Source organism: Sipha flava, unplaced genomic scaffold (assembly GCF_003268045.1).
Source record: "Sipha flava isolate LNK unplaced genomic scaffold, YSA_version1 36_pilon_pilon, whole genome shotgun sequence".
Lineage (NCBI taxonomy): Eukaryota > Metazoa > Arthropoda > Insecta > Hemiptera > Aphididae > Sipha > Sipha flava.
Genome location: NW_020273076.1, coordinates 26,500 through 38,148, shown reverse-complemented (window position 1 = coordinate 38,148; position 11,649 = coordinate 26,500).

Sequence of the window (11,649 nt, the reverse complement as noted above, 5' to 3'; positions counted from 1 at the left end):
CGGGCCCCTATGGGCCCCTCCCTAAATACGCCACTGAATACAAGTACGCATGTATATTTACGGTTGTCAAACTAAAGACTAAAGAGTGTCTAATCTAATGTCAACAGTCAACACAACAATTATTACTATTATAGGTACCGCTAGAAATAAACTGATATCTGTATTATAAATATGTATATTTCAGGCAGTCATGAATAAGGAAGATTTTAATATCTGTAAACAAAATAAACATGGAATCTCATACTATTTTTAGGACAAAACTCTATGAGTTGGTTGGGCTGGCCGTCTGGTGGTTGTCGTCGCTCATACGGTCGCAATAATATTGTTGTTATCGACACTTCATATATTTATGTTATAAAAATAAAAGACGAACATTTGTGACAATAACAATTAACAATACATTAGAATGGTATAACACAAAATAATGTAATTTAATAAATATGTAATATAATAATGTAATATAATGTAATTTAAATTCATTTTGTTTTTGGATTAGTGGTATTACTAAAGAAAGAAGGTGCAGATAGGTATTTTCATTCATTCCCAAATAATTATTAAAATCTTTTGGAGTAATTCTCAATTCATTTAACAAATTTGTATGCGAATATTTATTTATTTTTCTTTACACCATAAGTTACGATTTTTACGTTTTTTATTTGTTAAAATACACATTAGTCCGAGAATTGCAAAGCATCATCTGTCGTCGCCATAGCTCGACTAACAATTTATTCCGATTGTACAGTCAAATCGCTCAGTTTTAACTGACGGTGTGTGTTTTAGCCATTAAAACGATTTATCGTATAGTTAAAACTGTGCAGTCGGATCGTACAGTTTTAACTGAACGTGTGTGGCCCGCTTAATAGTACAACAAATTAGATACAACACATTTTGATACGTCTGACGGGGGGGGGGGGCCCTCCCCCCCCCCTGGATCCGCCCCTGGTTGAGATTTGGTTATTCTGAAATAAGATTGCAAGTGTATCGCCTTTTCTTAAAGCGAAAGGGATATGAAAAGATTTATTTGAATTTGTTTTGATTCTCCACTTGGAAGACCAATTAGAAATATTAGAAAGTAATAGGTATTATCAAAATTAATAAGGGGTTACAATATGATTTTATGATGTCAGAATGTGATGGTAGAATTGTCGTATTCAAAATAATCTTATTTATATTTTTTTGCCACGTCGTATCGCAGTGGTCCTCAACCTTTTTTTGTTCACGGCACACCATTATACATCACAAGTTTTCGCGGCACACTCATGCACTTGACAACAACAACAATTTTGGCTAAATGCTAAGATATCCAGTTGGGTTAAAACCATACAGTTTACCTACATATGTATCTGCAAAATGAATTGACATTTAACTGTCATAGTTTCATCAGTCGGTATTTTCAAATATCAGACATTTTTCACGGCACACCTAGTCGATCCCGCGGCACAGCAGTGTGCCGCGGCACACTGGTTGAGAACCACTGTCGTATCGTATAAGTTAAATTATAACACTAAGGAAAGCACATTAGGTAGGTACGCCCGATCATTATTGTAATAATATAATAGTTCATAAATGGTGCACATCCGGTGTATATACGCATTGTACGTTTTGATTTACAAAAATTACCGCACACAACAACAGACTTGATTCGTAAATAAAATCTTCTGTGCAATGTTTAGTGTGAGTGAATTCGTAATTTATATACAGCTACCTATACCGATTTAATCAAGTTGTGAAATAACCACATGTCTACCCAATTTAATAGCTGATGACAGGGCCGTAGCTAGGAATTTTCTATGAGGAGGGTCTAGTTCTAAAGATATGAATTTGATAGAGGATATCATTACATTAAGTTCAAAATTCTGAAAATAAAATATTATATTTTCATGATAACACCAAGTAAATTTTTTTCGGCTTCTTAGCCATTTCATTCAATATTTTATCTGGCGTGATGACGATATTTCGGTAATAACTCAATAGTACCAATCCATTGAGACGATCCTGTTTAAAAAAAAAGTTCAAAAAAATTAAATCAGAATTCATTTATTGTTCATACATTTATTAATTTTTTATTTTTTATTCAGCCAAAACAATTACAATTAAATAATTACATTAAAATAAATTACATACATACCTCTTTCATATTGTTTTTGAGGTAGGTCTTTATTATTTTTAAACCAGAAAAAGATCTGGAGTCGAGGTCTTTTGATGAATTGCAAAACTTTAAGTTAATTATTCATGCTGACAGAGTTCCTCAAGATGAACACAGAGGTCAATATAATGCACCTACCATCGATGAAATAGCTGTATTATTAGTAAATGAAGATAAAGATCCCAGAGATATAGTTCTGCACGGTCGGAGTGGACACTTGAGTCGAGTTTCCGAATTGAATAGATCTTATGATGCACTGCAATATCCATTGATGTATACTAGAGGCGAAGACGGTTGTCACATTAATATTTTACAGAAAAATAACCAAAATCTAACAAAAACTGTCTCTTGTATGCAATTTTATTCTTATAGGTTTATGGTTAGAGAAACAAGTCTAAATCATCTACATTATTACAAAACAATATTCAGCCAATTCGCCGTAGATATGATGGCAAAAATGATTTCTGAAAGGTGAAATAATAAGTTTATGGGTGGCATAACATTTGTTTTCGCTGGTGATTTCCGTCAAACCTTACCAGTAATTCCTAAAGGTACTCGAGTTAATGCTTACTTAAAATTTTCCCCTATATGGAACTATGTTGAAAAACTTTATTTGCGAACAAACATGAAAGTTTATTTATGCGGGGGGGGGGGGCGATATTTTTCCAGCACAGTTGTTGAAAATTGGAAATGGAACTTTAGAAAATGAAAATGGTTACATTTCTGTCAATCACACGATTTGGACGGGTGGTCAATAACGTGGAAGAGTTGATTTCTACAGTTTATCCTGACATTTTTAATCTGTCCAATAAATCATATCAGTGGTTATGTGAAAGAGCTATTATCTCCCCGAGAAATGTAACAGCAGGAGAAATTAATGATATCAATAATAGCCATGGATAAATTAATTTATTTTGTCAAACAATATAAAACTTAGAATTTTGGTTGTTATATATCTAACATTTTATTATTAAACTATACATTTTTTTAAAAAATTTTGTCAAGTCCATGAAATATGCATATAAATGTTCTTAAAGCTAAAATATGCGAATTGGTACAAAAATTAACAAAATATGCAAAATTATGCAACAAAAATTTTTATATCTGAAATATACATTCTATGAATCGAATTTGTATCGAATCAGAATTTCAATATGCACTTTCTAGATAAATATGAAAATGCCTAAATTTCCGAGCCTTGGTTATTAGTAATAGTAATCTTGCCAGTTTTAAAAATTATTTCAATGTTAAGGCAGTATTTAAGCGGAGTTGCTAAAAGAAAACGAAAAATAGAAAAAGAAAATGAAAACAAAAAATCGCTGGATTTTCTGCTCAAGGCCCTATAAACTGATTGTGTCCAGGGCCCCGAGAACCCTAGTTGCGGCACTGATGTTAATCATATACTAGCTTTAAATTCAACAACTCCACATTTTAATTTTCAGTGTATGGCTTTATTGAAAACAATATGTGTGGACAGTACAGTAATAACTTAAAAAAAAACTGTTTCGCATGTATTTAGAAAAATTGTAAACGTCACAAATTTGAACTTTTAGATTTTAGAAGGTATTTCATAATATTTTGATACGTCATATTGTAAAGCATGTTTATAAGTATTATACAAGTATATTTAACTTCAAGTAAGTATGTCCAACTAACCCTTTTATAACCTTTTAATTTCATAATAATAAACTTCAAATTGATTTGCATACAACTATAATGTCAAGTTATAGTGCTTGTTCTAGGTGTGCAAATCAATATCGCTAATATCTTATATTTTATGTTTTTGTAAGTTTGAAATTACAGCTATTTCGTATGTGCAATTTACAACTGGTTATAATATCACTGAATTACATCTACCACATTTTAATGACATTTTCAATAGTGTAAAATATTTTTCAAAATATTCATGTTTTAATTAATCCGATTATATTGTATCATAATAAAATTATATTATTAATATTCAATACTTGGAAGTTAAAAGCACTTAACGTCTTTTTATAATACACGGAGTGGTAGAATGGTAGAAAGGGTATTATTTCTGTTTATTTTTGGATGTACAAGCAATTAAGGTAGTCGATTTTTTATTTCACTGTGCTATTTTTTAGACAAAACGCTCTACATTTTTAAATATTTTTTATAACTAGTTAGTCATATTGCTTATCGTAAATTTAAAAAAGCACTTGAAATACTAAAAGCTAATAAGAAATTATAATAATGTAAGTCAACCAATAATTAAAGAAAAGGGTGAATAATTAATTAACACTTTAATTTCATAAAAAAAACAGACATATTTTTATAAAAAAAAAAAAACAGCAATTTTGTAGTATAAGTAGATACAAATTATATAACCATCTACAGGCCCGTACTGGCTGCTCTTATGGTGCGGTTACGAAAATATTTAAGGGCGCCTTAATTATTGTTATTTAATCCTTCAGGTTACCTATGGCTCAATAGTTTACAGATTAAAGAATCATAATTTAGGTTTAACGCTTGTCTTCACAAAAATATAAATGTTTTTCATTTACGTATTACTGAAGACCATCGGGTTATTACTTTTTAATGAGAAACAACAGATATCCCTCCAAAATCTTAATGTAGCAGTAATTTTTATGGGCGCATCATGCAACGTAATTTTCATGGGAGCGTTGTGTATCTGCCCGGTGGGTCAGTACGGGCTTGACCATCTATAACTTATGTAAGATAATTAATATGTATAATATTATTAATTATAATTTAAAAACCTAGAATTGATAACCTATAGTATTTTACTGCTTTATGTAATATTATTGAAATGTATGTCTACTGTATAACATAATCAATGATAAATAATATGAAAATATTATTATTAATAACGGTTCATATATATTGCCAAAAAATATAAAATAAATCTAATACATTTGAAATTAAAATAATTTTTTAGATATTGTACATTGAAAAAAATAAAAAGAATGTACGTTCTATAGGGTTTATCGCAAAATCTATCAGATTAATTATTTATAAATACTCCGTATTTTATTATTGCCTGATGATTTTTTTTACATTGCTCAATTTACGAACAATAGAAATATCACGTCGAAATACATATCTGTGTTAATCACACTTATAAAACATGTACCACCATCACTGGTAAAAAAAAACATGATTATTTTTTAGAAGCACTAAATTAATAAATTTTCAAACTGAAATTTTAAAAATAACTAGGTGATGTAATTTTATTAGATAGTAAAGTGTGCTGCCCTCTACAAACATTTGATTATATAATGCTGTGAAATCAGTGGCCAGATGTCGTGACAAGGATGTTAAGTTACATTAATATCGTAATTGAATTTATTGAACTATTGACTTATATGAGATAAAATTAGTAGCTTAATTACTTAATACTTATTTGATTTGAATTACAAGAATCGAAAGTAATGATTGCCATGTATGATTGCCATCATACCAACATAACCTACCATCATTGATTATAAATAGTACAATTTATAATCAATGCTACCATGTTATATCATTAATGGGTAAAATATCAACGACTATTATTAATAGCACAACTCATTATTACCGTTTTTTTGATTGTTCTGTAAAGGTATTCCAAGTATTTTCAAAGATTACAAAATGAGGGAAAACATAACGGGGATTAAAATATTAAAAGAAATTAAAAGTATTTACAATTGAATTACACAAAATAAGTTATTTGAATTATTCATAAATATTTAACGACATAATTTATTTAATATAAACTTAAATACTCATTAGACTAATGACCTAAAGTAAAACATTTTTTAATATTTTATTTGATAATTTTAATTTTAGAATAAATTGTTCAGTAAAATAATATATAAGTTATATATATACATATATATAATATATATATACATATATATATATACATACAAAGTATAAGTACATACAACGATAAATCACATAAAATGAAGGGGTATGAAAGAATTGTATGATCATATTTATATATTATGTTTCAGTCATCAGAAGGTATCAGAAATTTGTGTAATTCTTAGAAAATATAATTATTTTAAGCCGTAACTGGCGATGTGGGTGTCTCTCGGCCAGTTAACATTTTATTTTTAGATTATTATTGTAATTTTTCGTTTTATTGATTTCATCCACGAATTAAGATATACCTTAATCATCCATCAGTGTACCTTTTAATTAGTGACTAAAGATAAGATATTTAACTTGGAACTAACCATAAAATTATTTTACTTTCCTTGTCAGTAGAAAATTTTTTATTAAGGATCTCACGTCACCAATTACGTTTATTTTTATAAGTTTATTTTTTTAAAATTATTTTATAAATAAAATAAATAAAGGCGTCTTTATCAAAAAATAATTCATTTAATAATATTCGAGATTCTAAAATTTTTTTACAACTCCTATCTGAATACGATGAGCTTGAAAATGAATCGGATATTGATTGTATACACAATACTAATGTGAACAGGAAAAATATGGGAGATTTGAAACTACACTATACTTTTTAATTTTTACTTATTCGAATGAAAATTGAAATAAATAAGAAGTTTCTTTTTAAATATATTATTTATAACAAACAATTTTAACTGTTGAATTTTAAAATATAAATTATAAGGCATATTTAAAAATATTGTTTTTACCCAATTAAAGATTTTGAATAAAAATGTAATTTAAAGATAATTTGATTTATTATTATATGATATAAAAAACATAATTGATTTAATAAATGTTTAATTAATTTTTTGTTTGAATTGGGTCTGGTAGACCTCTCTTTACCAGTTAAAGGAAAATGTTGTCACTTCACTATTTTAGAGTTTATGTAAGCTTGTGTTTACATAATATATATTGTAAACTATTCAATTAATAAAGATATGACATAAATATTATTTTCGAAGCGTGTTAATATTATTAGGTTATTGATAAAATAGGATATCAATACTTCGTAGTATTATTGGTTATTGTTTAGAATTAGTTAATTTAATATGTATTTTTTCGATCAAAGAATAATGATTAAATAGATTTTTTTTAATATACAATTTTTTTTTTTTTTTAATTGTACCATCTATAAATATTTTATTTTTACAATAAGCATAAATGATATTTAAGTAAGTAAAATAATAATATTAAATTAAATTAAGTAAACAATTCAATATCTATTGCATCAAGGCAGTTTATGTTTTGGGAGAAGGATCCATCCATTGATGGAACTTCATGGCGGGTATGGAGTTTGAAGTTTAGTCCTCCATGAGGTCACGACACCATTTTCGTTTTAGGCGCCTTCTGGGGTCACCTGCAGGTTCCATATATGGAATTGTGTGAGTTGATAAATCAGATATGAGAGGGTTTTGGTGATTGGAGAGGTTGGAGTGGAGGCGTTTATAGAATATTTTGGAAAACGATTATTTAGGGCGCGGCGCTTGGTTTGGATATGGGTTGATCAGGTTAGGCGTCGATCAAGATGAAGACCTAGGTAGCGAACGCTTTAAGAAGGCGGTAGAGAGAGGTTATTGAGGTGGATAGTTGGACAGTCTTTGAGTTTGAGAATGAATGTACAGTGTATAGATTTTAATTCATTTACTTTTATTCCCCATTCTTTGTACCAGATTGATAGGAAGTTTAGGTATTGTTGAATGAAATGGGGGGCCAGTTCAGGGTCAGAGTAGTGAGCTAATAGAGCTTTACCGTTTGCAAGTCGCCGGTGATAGCGTTAGGAGTAGTGGGTTAATCTGCAATAAATAGATTAAATAGTAGTGGCGCCGCAACAGCCCCTTGAGGTATCCCTGCACAGATTGGAGATATGTCAGACATTGAAAATCCGGGGCGTACAACAAAGTGCCTGTCTTCTAAATACGATTTAAATATTAGATAATAATAGGAGGGAAATATAGACTTAAGTTTATAGAGGAGGCCTTTGTGCAAAACTCTATCGAAAGCTTGAGCTAGATCAAGGAAAGCATCTGTGCAAATGAATTTTTTTTCTAACGAATAAGAAATTGAATCCACTAACCGATGAACTTGGTTTGCTTCATCTATATCATCAGTAGATTTTAGACTAATTTTAAGATTTGTTTTATTTTCAAGAGTTAGTTTAAATTTTTCCTAGTCCATACGGCCTTAGTTGAGATTGGGTTTTTTAGGTTTGAATAAAGGATCATTATCGATGGTTAGTAGAATGGATGAATGGTCAGAACAAAAATCATCTAGATTTGTAATCAAATTATGAAGACTGTTTGAGATTTTGGTTATAAATATATCAAGAATGTCTGGTCTTTTCCTGAGTGAAGTGGGCCAGTAGGTCGGTGAGGAGGGAGCACGTATTTCAAAGTTTTAAGAGTTCACTATAGTTTTAAGAGTGTTTCCACGAGGGTTATTCAAACGACAGCCTGTATATTTTTGGCATTTATATCACCCCCTATTATAAATTTATCTCCAAAAGTGTCGAAGAAGTCATTTAATTGGTTTATAGAGATGGTGTGGCGTGGTGGACAATATACTGCATAAATATGGATAGGAATATTGTTTAGTGTTAGAGATATACCACAAGACTGTACATGATCCGTTTGATAAGGTGGTAGAGGATAGAATAATAATGATTATCTTACAATTACTGCAGCTCCAGCGTGTGCTGTACCATTTGGGTGATTGGCTTTGAAAGTTTGAAAACCAGGTAAGCTAAAATGTGAAGAGTGAGTGAAATGCGTTTCGGAAATGAGTGCAACGTCAATCCTATTGTTGTGGAGGGTAGCTAATAGCTCATTTTTATGTTTCATTAAACAATTTGAGTTCCAAGTTAGTATGAGGAGTGAGTTTGATGTTATGTTATTAGTTGACATTATTTGTTTTTTTATGAGACTTGAGAGGACAGTAGTAAGGAGAGATATGAGGGGGTTGATAATCGATTTAAATTCATCAATAAATTTAAGAAATGATATTTCATTGTTGTTAGTGGGGGTAGTTTTTAAATTAGATGGTTGGTGATCCTCAGTTACATTGGCATACGAACGTGGTGTAATCGGATTTCCATTGGTTGGTTGTTGTTGGTGGTGTTCTGGGTTTCTTGAGAAGTTGGGTGGTGGTGGTTGTTGAGGTGATTTATTTGAGATGTTGTTTTGCTTACGACTGAGTTGTTTATATATTGTGCAGGTTAGGTAGTATTTCTAGCTATAACATAAATATTGTATCGTTTATTTATCTTGGAACCAAATACATTTTTTTTTAAATTTTTTTTTTCTGTATGCTTATAAAAAACGAATAAATTAAAAAAATTATTTCCTAAAAAACATACAAGACAATAAAGAATTCAAATGTGTTTTCAAAATTAAAATCAGGATTTAGTTACCGGATGAATTTTTCTTCCGCTTTTTGGTTCGAATTTGCGAAAAAACGACTAGCTCTCAGCAGGCTTAATGGTTAGGTAGGTAATAAAATAATAATATATATGTTTATATAAAATCCAGATTTGTACATCCGATTGTGCAGTCCAAATAAATGAAGTCCATATTTATACAATCCAGATTTTAAATTCCATATATATACGGTCCAGATTTATATGCGCTCCCACAGTATTATATATGTCTTATAGTACTATACTGTCCAAACTACTGCTTATAATATAATAATATTGGATCATCAAAACGTGAAGTTGTGCAAATTAATATAATGTAAAGATAAAATGTTTATTTTGATTATTATTGTAGTTCCGGGAATTCGATGTACGGTGGCATGATAAACGCGATAACGGATTACACACACTAATGTTCATGTGATATAAAATGTCTAAATATTACTCCTTAAAACATGCTACGCTCCAGCCCCCTTAATTAAAAAAAATATAACAAATAAAATAACATCATCTTGTGTACAAAAAATAACTGTTTACCTTAAAATTCAGTTTTGAGTCTTGACTTAAATCTAAAATTAGTATTATACATATTTAAAACGCTGGTTTTCCTATATAATCTTTATTAGCGGATAGAATAATTAGCTGGCTTGCATGTTCATTTGTTACCGACGATCTATGGTCAGTTAATACACAACCACCTTTACTAAAAATACATCATCGCGACAGATCGCCTTCATTGACGGTTTCCAGAAAAAGAATAACCATTTCTAAAAATAAACGAAAAAAAAATCCAAATACACTTTTTAAATGAAGACATTTCATTGAATAACGACAGATTAAAACGGATATACTACATATAGCAAAGATTAAAATAAATCGAAAATAGTCATGTTTTTCATTATAATTCATTTAATAATAAACTTTTTTTTTCGATTGTTCGATTATTCGGTTATTCGATTATTTGATTATTTTCGGATATTTCAATTAATTATCGATAATTCGATTATTCAATTATTCGATTATTTTCGGATATTTTAATTAATAATCGAATAATCGATATAAATTGATTATTTAATTATTTTAATATTTTTAAAAATAATTGATTAATGGAATAATCAATTAAAATATTCGATTAATTCAATTAATCGCACAGCCCTAATCACGCTATAGCGCACGATCGTAGTAACGTACTGTCCGAGCGTAAAAAAGCAGACTACATAGAGAATAAAGCGTGGGATTGGGTTAAAGCAAAAGACTCATCCTTAAAAGAAAAAGCGGTTGCTTGGGGTGTTAACACTGCAATGAAGTTAAAACGAAAATTATTGGTGGTTGCAAATTCATATTCACCGTCTAGGCTGGTAAGAATATACTTAAGAAAAATAAAGGTGAAAAGGATGTGATGAAATTAGCTCAAAAATGTCTTGTGGCAGCTAAAAAGACTTCATATAAAAACGTCAAGAAAAACCAAACATCTAGAATCATACCTATCCCCAAAACGGGTGGAATGTTACCACTGATACCTATTTTTGCAGGTTTGTAGGCATTAGGTTCACTGGCTGGTGGGGTAGCGGGTTTAGTCATAACCGTAAGCGATTGGAAATCTAGCAAAAATACACTGACTCATCTAAGTAAAGGTCTATACATTAAACCGTACAAAGGCAGAAATATAAAACAGAAAAGGAAAGTGGCCTATATGTACGACCGAATAAAGGTAGATCAACGAAGAAAATAAACGAAAAAAATTAATATATTAATAATTTATATTATATAAATTATTAACATTTTGCTTTGATCTTGTAAGTAGTAAGAAAATGAACGTTTTGGCACACCCGTCATCCTTCAAACCCTATACCCTACACAGCCACAGCCGCCACCCGGTCCACCCGTCATCTACAAACCCTACACACCCTACACAGCCGCCGCCGTGACCACAACCACCGATTACCCACCATCATTTTTTTTAAGACAGCCACCGCCGACCACCCACCATAATTTTTTTTTTTGTCGCCGCCGCTGTTGAGACCACCACCACCACCCGCCAATATTTTTTTTCACGATTATCAACCTTATGAGCGACCCATCCTCTAACTGAAAATGTTATCACAGGGAATAAATTGATAAGATTTATTTGATTTTAGCGGACTTATATTGTAAGACTATATTATTTTTAAAA